This window comes from Coloeus monedula (assembly GCF_965178545.1).
Source record: "Coloeus monedula genome assembly, chromosome: 1".
Taxonomy (NCBI): domain Eukaryota; kingdom Metazoa; phylum Chordata; class Aves; order Passeriformes; family Corvidae; genus Coloeus; species Coloeus monedula.
The window spans coordinates 29330753-29343138 of NC_138781.1; the positions used below are offsets into that span (position 1 = coordinate 29330753).

General features: G+C 37.8%; 1 protein-coding gene across 1 annotated transcript in view; it reads right to left on the bottom strand.

The window, feature by feature from the left end:
* Positions 1–12386, bottom strand: part of AGMO (alkylglycerol monooxygenase) — a gene marked incomplete at both ends in the record, with an annotated part of 192752 nt that overhangs the window by 94822 nt on the left and 85544 nt on the right. The gene's annotated exons all lie outside the window — the stretch shown is intronic.

Sequence of the window (12386 nt, forward strand, 5' to 3'; positions counted from 1 at the left end):
TAACCTTATCTGTATTTTGACCAATATGACTGGGGGTTTACATTTTTGTTTGTTTCCCTGATACAGGCACCTACTGTTCTAAATCAACTCCTGTCTCGGATTTTTCCTTTCTCAATTAACACATCACGTGCACCTAAACTCCCATGCCAGTGACCCACAGATGAACTGCAGCATTCCAACAAAACTCTTTTCCTGTTTCCTTTATTTTTTAACAACCCATTGCCACAAAAAAAAAAAAAATTTCATTTGTCAAAATCCTCACAAATGGACTCAATAAACTACCTGGAAATCAGATATGTAGACATCTTATATATATCAGGTATGAAAGTTTTGTCCACAAAACATGTATTCTTGTTTCCTTCTTTTCTTTAAAAACCAACATATTTCCTCTGTTGTACTTGGGTATGACTAAATGATAAAGCAGAATAACTGACAATAATTGAAGCAACTCCAAAAGCAGTGTAATAAATAAGGCATGCTTAGAAATACTTTCCATACATTACTGAATAAAATATCCTGGAATTGAAATCTTCAAGTATAATGAGGACTAAATGGGTTTTTTTTCTACAATAGTAGTTCTTATACAAAGATGTTTCCTTTGTGACAGAAATCCCTTGCCTAAAGGAAAAGAACATTATGCAGTATCACTTGTGGCATGTAAGCACCTCCATTTGTGGTCTCAGAGTTTGTCAGCACCAAGGGAAATCTTTATTGCCCGGTACCTGCACCCCTTCAGTGTAGTTCTTGTTTAAGTAATGAGAAAAAATCGTAACATAAAATCCAAGGGAAACTTTACATCTTGTGTAACAACTCCTCCTGTCACCACTACCACATGAATCTTTACTTAGCCCTGTTTCAATGTGAACGCTAGGAAGGAATGTCAACTGAGTAAAGCAGGCAACCTTACAGTAAAACCATTCGCATATAAAAGGTTCTGAGTTATTTTTTTTCCTTTTAGCATAAGGAAAGCTGTTTGTAGCACAGCATTACTTTCAATATCATAGTGTTACTGATCTGCAGGACAGGAGAGGGTAAATTCATCCCTGGAGCATCACTAAGGAGCACTCTGAACTTAACTTTGGGCTCTCTGTTAGACTAGTTGGTAGTAAAACACATATTACAAGTCATTTCCTCATCAAAATCAAGATAAGATTCTTATTCCTGGTATATAAATCTGTATTTCAGACATTCTGGTGGGGAAATTTAAAAATATGACCTTAATTACATTTCCCAGTAGAGCTGCTGTGTTAATTCAGGACAACACACCCATGTATTTATACAGATGGCTCTGGTGATCAGATTTGCCATGTAAAATCTCTACAGGGAAGCTGGGGAAAGGCAGAACTCCTAGGTTTTGTGCTCGTCTGCCAGTTTCACACTTTGAAATCCTTGGCAAAGTCTGATTTATACACCGCCAACTGCTTTCCTATCTGATTAGGCAGTTTTCTACTCCAGTAAGCATGTAAAATGGATATAGCTGAATTTCCACACTGAGGAGAGAAAAAACAATATTTATAGTTTAGAAATAAAACAAGTGAGAGGAATCAGGCCTGTTGGGATCATAAAGAGTTTCATAGAGGGTGAATTTCTGATAAATCTGGATTGTAGGAATGGGAGGTGAAAGCCTAGTTTTAATGGACAGTCTGGTTTAGGGCATATTTATATAATAAACATGCAGACTTCAGAAATGTGTTTACAATAAATTATCTTGAAGGCAAGCTTTTGTCACTTTTCATTGTTATACATCTCAACTAGGACATAAGGTTTGAATCAATTTGGCATCTTACATGAATGTTTAAGTTAACAGTTTTGATAAGTGGATGCAACCTTTTTTTTTTTTCTTTATAGGTCCAATTAAGCCTTGTGGGAAAGGTGAGCACATATAGGAAGTTTCAATAAATTTTTCCACTAAAAATGAAAAAACGTACAATAACTGATTGGTTTAATTGCAGCATTACAAATAGCAGAGCATGGAGCAAGTCACACTTTCAGTCATATATCAAGTTAAGCATTTTAAACAAACTCCAGGAGAAAAATTGCTATACAATTTCAGTATTTTTCAGCAGCCTGATAAATACATTCTGGCAATGGCAGGAAAAAACCAGAAAAGTCATAAATCAGTATGCCAGTCCTGAAATAAACTAAAATATAGTCATTTGAGGCTCTTCATCTTCCTTTTTACCACAGATCAAAAAATAGTCAGCAGCCTATACTTTGTGATTTTAACAAAGAAGGGTCTTTCAAATTTTCTGTTGGCTTTGAAGCTATAACTAATTTAAATAGCTTCTCAGTGAGTACAAGCTATGAGAAAAATTCAAGAGCATTACAAGTAATATGTTAAGATGGAAAATGAGATTTTTCTTTTTTTACAAAGAGCAGTATCTCTAACATCATTAATGTGGTATCCTACCATTATTATACTAAATTTGTTAAATGACTTGTTTAGATTCTTTTCCAGGATGCAGAATGTACTGAAATGTGTTACATCTTTAAGTAGCTCACTTCACTTTTATCTTGGTAATTCTCCAGGAACGTAATAGACAGAAGTGACCTAAATAAAATTCTAAGTACGATCTTTAGTTTTAGGGTTTCTGCAGGCAGGTTAGCAATAGTCAGGTCCATTGCTCCTGAAGTAAACACTTCACAGCTGTCGCTTGCAAAGAAGAGCCTTTGGTGCAAGGACCAGAAGCCAACACTCAAGGATTTAACTAATAGGATCCAAATTGAAGTTCTTGATTATGTACTTGTCCCATAAACTTTTTTATTTCTGGCCCCACTAGTGACCCAGCTTCAACAGGGACAGGGGAGGATTCTTCTGTCTGGATTGTTGCCTATCAAATGCAAACCACCAATATAATCCTATTATCATGGAGCAGCCACTTTTGAATGAAAAAGATCGTGGCTCCTGTGCTGCATGTTGAATTCAGAGCTACTGGGTGCACGGCACAGCTAAAAGAGGAGTTCACACACACAGTTAAAATAGGATGCTCATCCTCATGCTACTAAGGTATATACACTGGCATTCTTAATCATCACTGAGCTTTTAGGTGCCACAGAAGGCACTCCAGACTTCATCCCGCTATGTTTTTCCTGATTATACTGTGTTCAAGTGCAGCCTACACTTAGCAGGACAGGAATACTATGCTCTCTTATGAATGTTTTATTTTCTCTCTCTTTTGTTATTCTTTTTATTTAAAACAAAAAGCAGAGTTATATGCCTTATATATCTAGAAAGACAATACTTTTCTCCCCTCATGGGGGAAGTGAAACATGGAAGACTGGAACAGTTATTGCTAGTATTTGTGTTTAATGATAACGTTGTCAGCTTTGTTTTTCTCTGCGTTCTGGCAAGTGCAATGATGACAAGACTTTCATCCTGCAGGTTGGTCAGAAAATCTAATAAGCCAGTTTGGCAGACAGGCTGGATTGAAGCAGGGAGATAGATCTCTTTGTTTCTTGGAATCATGCTTAAGTTTTAATGTCTATTATGTATACATAGCCTAGCTGAACCTACGAAGTCACTGTCTGCATTAAAGAAAGTATATTTATCTTCCTGGTGTTTTCTGAATTTGTTTTCTTTCTCTACAGAGTAAATGTTTGATTTGACAGTTTGCAGCAGACAAATAATGAATTTATGAATGATAAAAGCATCAGCAATCAAGAATGTGGCTTTCTTTTGTAAACAAAACTCTCTTTAAAAAGAACTTTCTTTTGCAAACCAAATTTGGTTCTTTATGCAAATCAGAAAATAATTGGTTCCCCATTGTTTTAAAAGAACTTCTTGGATCTTTGTAACAGCAAGAAAGTATGCAGTAGACTGTTGGATGATGTCACCTGTTTCTAGGAATTCCGGTAAATCATCATGTCACTGAATGTTGACAGACACAATCTTGAACATCAGACTAGGAGAATGGCTGTCATCACCTCTAATTACCTTCATCCCTTTGATGACTTCTAGCAAAAGTCTTCTGAATTGTAAGTTTCTGACTCCTTGTAACCTGACAAGGACAGATGTGTGTTTCTAATTTGAAAGGGAACATCAGACAGAGCTGTCTATTTTTGGCTAAAGTAGCTGAATTAAATGAAATAAGTTCATTCTTTCATTAAATGAACCAATGTACTAAAATGAAGAAAAATAAAGGTTTCCTTGGCATATGGTATTTGAATTCAAAGTGATCTTCCAGAAACAAATTCAAGAGATACTGCAGTTTCACAATTCTACTCAATACATTGGATTATTACTGATTTTACCTTTTACTGATATTTTTTAGATGAAAAAAAAATCAACAAACTCCAACAAACACAAACAAAAACAACATCAACAGAAAAGCAAAAGCCAAACAACATCCTGGCAAGAAAATCAAATCAGTCCACCATACTCTGTTTCCACCGTGATCCATTCAACACCACTTGTATATCATTATTTTGGAAAAACTTCCACACATTATATTTGACTCATATCTTACTGACCTTATAGGAAACACCCACAATACAGAAAACTAAGAATAAATATATGACTTTGTAAACCAGGCCTAGACGTATTTTACTTCCTGTTAGAGACTGAAATATTATAGTTTAAGACTTAAACATTTTCACGAAGGACTTGCAAAACTATTACAAAAGCTGCAGAGAAGACTACTGCACCCTGAATGGGGCTCTGAGAGGCTCTGGAGTGCTCACTGATGAAGATAAGATAAAGTAACAACTCAGGGCTGGGGACATTCACAGAGCACAAGCTTAACACCTCAGGAGTGGAGATCACAGCCCCAGGGCTATCAGCTGCCAGGCTTGCACAGACCCTGCACCAAAGGGTGGAGGGAGGTGAGTGCTGGAAAAGCCTCTGGTCAGAGGCAGTGAACACCCATGCATCACTGTGCAGAGGAGCCCAGCTGAGGGGCCCCTTCATCCAGGGAAGAAGCTGCATCCACATGAAGGACAGAGGGGATGGCATGGCCCATCAAAGGCCCCCCCCCAAAGGGGTCCTCAGACCCTGCACCAGAGATGATGCAACAGACCCTCAGTGTTGCAAGGGACAGTGTCAAACTGGTCCCCTGCAAGGGAGGCACATGGGAGTACCTGGCCCAAAACGTGTATTAATCCACGGGATTCTGTACTCTTTGGCATGTGGCAGCATGTGGCACCCTCACCACCAGAAAACCAGATGGAGAGGAGCAACGAGACGTCGTTGGGACCCTAGGATGAGTGATATGCTTCCACCTAACCCCTGTCACTCTTCCTGTCCCCCCATTTCCCCTCACGCACACTTCTTTCTCTATTTCTCTTTTTCTTCTTTTCATTTCTCTTCGTCTCCTTTACTATTAAATAAAATATATAAATTTTTTGGCACCAACATCTAACCTCGTTTGGTTTTAATCTCGTTTTTGTGTATATTTTGAACCTTCTAAGTTCTTTCCGGTTTATACACAGAGACTTTGTTTTCTTTGCTCTCCTGGGCTTAAACCAGATTGCAACACTTTCCAACAAAGCATCCCCTTTTTTATTTGCAAACTATTGAATACTTTAGCTTTTTACCAAAACCTACCTCAAACTCCACAAATCAACCACAAGAATAAAACTATCTTCTTTCCAATACAAACACTAAAAAAGTAACAGTGAATTAAGTTTTTTAATAGTCACATAAGTTTTGTTAAAATGCTTTTTTAATTCAAAATTTTACTTGATCAAATTTACTTTTCAGTTTTGAGAAATTGATTAAAAAACTACTAGAAGTTCTTGAAATAGACATTGTAATATTTTTTTTTACTCCTGAAATCCCTTCTTGCTTATTTAAATGAGACTTCAGCATACAATGTGGAGAAAATAGGTCCAAGAAAATTGAAAAATAAAATTTACAAAGAAATAGACCAATCTCAATTGTTATGACCTGGAAATCAATAACTGAATATTTTATCTATTGTATCATGCTGTCACTTATTTATCACAGTGTCCTAACTATGATTCTTTCATCCAATTTATTCACTCCAACAGATTTTTGTGTCAAATAGCTTCTGCTTAAAAAGACAACTATGTCCTCTACAGTTTCAAGAACAGCTTTCGCTATTGATATGATAATCACAGGTGTACTGCTACTTAGAAGAACTTATGTCTATTTTCATGCATTTTCCTTAATTTTACCTGGTTCTTCAATCTGATTGTTTAATCTCCTTATTGGAAAATAAAGCCAAAATGAAACAGATCTTTTCTGAATCTGGCCATCTTCCTAGGTATGAGCTGATTGATGCAAAACTTAAGGACTGGGCCACAAGAATTCCCCTGAACTCAGGGAGCCAAATGGGCTCTGCAGGGCATGAAAGCATTGAGACTTCAAAATTTCTCTCTTTCAAAGCTTTTCATTAAAGAAAACTGAGCAGAAGCCAAAGGTAAAAAACGACATAGACAAAAACTTAGACCAGTACACACTCTGCATAAGTGCAAAATATTTTTTTGACAAATACCATACACTTCCTCAGCAAGTTTCAGTTTTACTAATAGGTGTTTTCTGATCAAAAAAAAAGTATTTTTCCCTATAGCTGTAGCAATTTCATGCCTCTCTTTCCAGTCTGCATGAGGTGTTGCTAAATTTATTCCCATCCCTCACCTGTTTTCACCCATGTTATTCCTGGTTAATAGCTGTGGCTCACCTTTTTCTGCTCTGAGTTGGATGAGGTAGAAAGACTTACAGAAGGTGAAAAGAGATGCCTTAAAAAACCTGACTTCTGTGAGTATGGTAAAGGGCAGATCATATTCTTTCCTTAAATTAGCAAATTAAACAGAAACCAATACATGTCAAAGATCAAACAGGCAAGGAATAATCTGCTGCTGCAATTACTACCATCAGGGATCGGATCAGTTGATACTTTCTAAATACAGTTTGACATCTCATAAAAATTGCAGCTAAACCAACAGAAATTAATTTCTGTTTTTCACAGGTGTCTATCAGGTTATAAACACACCTAACTTATTGGTTGTAATAAATGCATAATGGAAGGATATAGTTTAATATAAGCCATAGACCTGAATCACCTGCGAAAATAAACTGAAATGGAGTATTTCTGTCTGTCAGTAACAGTCCTAAAACATTTCGTGGCTTTTGAAAAATTAGATTTTTAGTGGCCTTTGACTGAAGTATTTTTTTTTTTACCCTCCTTATGATCTAGAGGAGAATGGTCTGTCTAGTCATAGAATTATTTCTCCCAGACTATTTAAGAGCAGATCATAGTCATTCAATTGACCTAAACACTATTGGATAGAACTAAAAATTGTTTTTTCTTGATTTATTGAGATCACTATAATCATTTAGGTTGGAAAGGAACTTTAAGATCATCAAGTCCAACAGTTAACCCAGCACTGCCAAATGTTTTCCTCAGGGGATTTTTTGGGTTGATCTTTTTTTTCATTTTTCATTTAAATAAATTATTAGGAGTTTATTTCAATGCTTTGGTGCTACTCAGAGATTTTTTTTAAATGCTTGAAAAAATTCTGGTATAATTTCAGATTGCCATGTACATGGTGCAACAATCATAGAACCATTAAGTTTGGAAAAGACGTACAAGACCATCAACTCCTATCTTTGACTAAACACCATCATACCACTAAACAATAGCACTAAGTGTCATGTCCAGTCATTTCTTGAACACTTCCAAGGATGGTGACTCCACCACTTCCCTGGGAAGCCCATTCCAATGCTTAACCACACTTCCAATTAATAAATTTTTCATGATGTTCAACCTGAACCTCCTCTAGCACATCTTGAGGCCATTTCCTCTGGTTCTGTCACTGGTTGCCCAGAAGAAAACGGCCCCCACATGGCTGCAGCCTCCTTTCAGGCACTTGTAGAGAGCAATAAGATTTCCCCTGAGCCTTCTTTGCTTCCAGGCTAAACGACCCTGGTTCATTCAGCCGCTCCTCACAGGCCTTGTGCTCCTTCCCCAGCTCCATTGTCCTTTTCTGGACTTGCTCCAACACCTCAATGTACTTCTTGCATTGAGTGGTCCAGAACTGGACACAGGATTCAAGGTATGGTCTCACCAGCGCTGAGTACAGGCAGACAATCACCACCCTGGTCCTGCTGGCCACACTACTGCTGATACAGGCCAGGATGTTACTGGCCTTCTCAGCCACCTGGGCACACTGACTGCTCATGTTCAGCTGCTAACAACCAGCACCCCCTTATTCTTCTCTGCTTGGCTGCCTTCCAGCCACTCTTCCCCCAACCTGTAGCCCTTCATGGGGTTGTTGTGCTCAAAATGCAGGACCTGGCACTCGGCTTTGAATCTCGTATCTCTGGTCTTGGCCCATGGATCCAGAATGAACGGAAGTAGTGAAAAAACACAAGTGCATGACATGTCACAAAGTTGTGTTTTCACTCTAGCATACACAACTTTATTAATTTCAGACATGCCTTTCCTGTATCAATAGTCCATTCTAATAATAAATAACAGTAAAAGAAGCCAGCACTACAATAACAATATCATTTATATATAAGATTTATAGTGCTTAAAATGCTGTACTCTTCTACATAAAATGACAAAAACTAATGCATGCCAAGTATGTAGGAAATACAGAAGTCTAAATGAGGTAGAACGAATGTGTATTTTTGATCTTTATGACACTGTAGTCACAAGAATAAATGAGTCACTTGAGTTAAAATAAAATAGACCATGTCTGACCTCCTGGTAATAAAGCTGGACAAAAACTGACACAACAAATACTGAGACAGGTCAAAGTTGTAACAAAGGAAACATCTCTTAACATTGTTTGAAACAACACTGGACACATGTAAAATTTAAGTATAGGAAAATATCAGGGATTGTATCTAGCTATAAACTTTTGCTCTAGGCTGAAAGACGGCACAGAAAGTTTCAGCACAGCATGATCATTCTTTTGTAGTTACTGAATTCAATTTAAATTACTCTCAAAACAAAACATCTTCCCTCAGAAACGTTCATGTACTTAAATTCTTTCCTGTTACTTAAATATCACCTTTCTTCTTCTATAAAACAATAAATTCTGCATGTGCTTTCCCAAACTTTTGAGTCCTATTTAAAAAAAAAAAAACTGTTAAAAAAAAGAGATTTTTTTCCCCTGTATCTTACTAGATTCTCTTTTTCTTAAAGAGAAAGATGTCCAATCAAAAGTTGTTAAGTGACAATTTCCAAGCACTTTCAACTAGTTGGTGTGGGCCAAACTGTATCTCAGGAAACTGATACTAATGAAAAGCTATAGAAATCTGAGGGGAAAAGAAGTTTCTTATCAATTACTCCTGCATTTTAGAAGCAAACTATTACATTAATATTACACTACACTGGCAGAATGAAAATAATGAAGTGTATCTCCCCAGGATCCCTAACGACATGTAACAGCATCCTCCATGGGCTCCCAGAGGACACCAGAGCTGCTAGGGGATGATAAATATCTGCTCTCAGAGTAAGGGTTAGCAGCAGTTACTGAGACAGGATGCTGTTTGCTATAGAATCCCAGGCTGCAGTCCTGAACAAACTCTGTATGTAAGGAAACTGATGAAAACAGAGACTTGCAGAAAGGATTTTCATACTAATATAAACTGTGCAAGGTAATTAGAATCATTAAAATTCAGAAAAGGACTGTTAGGAAAAAAAAAAAAAGATCTGCAATAGCTTTAAATAGTTAAATTGTAATAGTTGTTGCAACGAAAACCCAATATAATGCTGAAGCATCATATTAATTTCACCAAAAATATAAGGTGACATAAACCTTCATGGCTGATACCATTTCCCTTCCTTTCCTTATTTTTTCCTGTCAATCCCTTGCCCTTGAGAGCAGGAAATCTGCTAATACATGGTGTAACCCTATTTCTATTTCGACATAATTTTTGACCTTAGAGCACGACTTCAACATATTTCAACCGATTTCAGCTGTGCTATAAAATCAACAATATCAACATGAATAATAACTTCCCTTGTGAGCAAAGTTCTATGAGTGGATCAACTGGATCAATACAAAAGATCCATTGTTCTTCTAGTGGCACAATAATTTAATAGTAAGGAATTGTCTCGGTTTGAGACAAATTAGGAGGAAACGTCCTGAGATGAACATGTCCTCTAACAGAAGGCAGGTTTTGGCAGCTCCTCCCCCACAGCCAGCTCCCTCTGCTGGCCTGTTAGAGGAGGCAAGAAATTTTTCCCAGGACTGTGGCCTCTTCCTCTTCTTCTTCTGGAACTGTTCAGCTTTGCTCTGGTCCAAAATACCAGAACAGTCCCCACACCATGGCCTGGAGGGGACACCCTAGGGCGCTGCACCCCGGCTCCAGAGGACCTCGGGAGAAGTGGAGCAGGACTCTAAAAAATCCACCATCTTTCCCCACCACTTGAAGGTTTATTATCTAAATAAACATGGTTTTTTCACTTTCCTCCAAGAAATTACTTTCAAACCTGTGGGGGTGGGGCTGCCAAAACCTGCCTTCCATTAGAGGACATGTTCATCTCAGGACATTCCCTCCTAATTTGTCTCAAACTGAGACAAAAATTTGGCTTATCTTTTCATTGAGACTTAAATTCATTCTTGTTTAGACTAGTGTCTAAACTTGGCACATTGCACACATGCAATGGAAATTCCTTTTAAGCCCTATGAAGGATTTAGCACTTTAGAGGGATGTAGGCAATTCGTAAGCCTCTGAAATTCCCTTTAGAAACTTTACACGTGCACTGTGGCACCAGTGCTGAGACTCATTGAGTTACTGCTACGCAGCAGAATGTTAGAAAGCTCTCAGCCAAGGAGGAGATGGCTTCAAACCCCAGAGAAGACATAGGTGAGGCATACTATCATTTGTTTAGTGGCAAAACACACTAAAACTAGTTTGTGGAGCCTAGAGCACGGTGAAAGAAAATTTGCTACCATATGATTCCCAGTGTTCATTTGGTATGGTTTCAAAGAGCGCTTGAATTTGTTCAAAATATTTTAAAAATCTTAAATGTGTATTGCTTGACTTCCAGTGCTATATGTGACATTCTATTTAAGCCTTCCCTGTTCACGTGGGCTTGCAGAGCATCAGACGTGTTAATGATTTGAGAAACATGTCCAACAGAAATGAAATGTCCTCAAAGTTTGCTCTGGGTTAGGTTTAGAGTAAGGGTTGGGTTAGCAGTTAGGATTGGGGTTAGGGTTATGGGGTTAGGCTTAGGGTTAGTGGTTACGGTTAGGGTTAGGGATAGGATTGGGTTAGGGTTTAGGTTAGGGTTAGAGTTAAGGTTAGGGTGTGGGTTAGGGTTTCAGTTAGGGTTAAGGGTTAGGGTTCAGGTTTAGGGTTATGGTTACTGTTAAGTTTAAGGTTTGGGTTAGGGTTTACGGTTAGTGTTAGGTTTTAGGGGTAGGGTTAGTGTTAGCAGGAGTTTTAGACTTAGCGTTTGGTTAGGATGGTGGTTAAGGTTAGGATTTAGGTTTCGGTTTTAGGGGTAGGTTTTGCGTTAGGTCTATGGTTTTGTTAGGGTTAGGGTTCGTTTTATGGTTAGGTCTATGGTTGGTTTAGGGTTAGGGTTAGGTTTTGGGGTGGGGTTAGGGCTAGGTTTAGGGTCAGGGTTAGGGTTAGCGTTAGGTTTAGTGTTTATGGTTAGGGTTAGTATTACAGTTGGGTTTGTGGTCAGGGTTTTGGGATCGGTTTATGGTTTGGGTTAGGGTTAGGGTTGGGATTAGTGTGTTTGGGGGTTAGGGTTAGGTTTAGGGTTAGGGGTTTGGGGTAGGTTTAGGATCAGGATTAGGGTTAGGCTTTGGGTTAGGGTTTGGTTATGGTTAGGGTTTTTGTGTTATGGTTAGGTTTACTCTTACGGTTAGGTTTACGCTTAGGGTTAGCAGTATTCTTTACATTTAGGGATAAAGGTTAGCTCTAGGGTTATTGTTAGGGTGTTAAGGTTAGGATTAGGTTTAGGGTTTTCAGGAAACACACAGAAAGGTAAAAGGAAACTCTTCAATTTATAGACTATTATGATCTTAAATAGTAGATCAAGAAAGAAAAATTACTTTCCCAAAGATCTGTTCTACATATTTCATCATGGAATTAGAGAGGAAAGGCTTCTTTCTTGGTTGTATAATCAATGGAGTAAGTGTCATGGAAATAATTTGCTTGCTGCCCACTTGGGGCTCCTGAGAAATTTGCTACTGAGTTATAACCTTAAATACCTTTTAATACCTCTGTTGTAATGTAAGTAAGGAGACAAAGGCCATTGAACTACCTGGGAACTGTCAGAAACATCTTACTAATTACAGTGTCCTTATAAGTGTATATGTATTTTAATTAGATATGGTATATGCACTCACAAAACTGAAATGAAGTAGTGTGGTCAGAAACAAATAGCCATGGGATAATCAGAGAGCATTTTTCATCTGAGAATTACTTGCACTAAGAAAGAAATAAT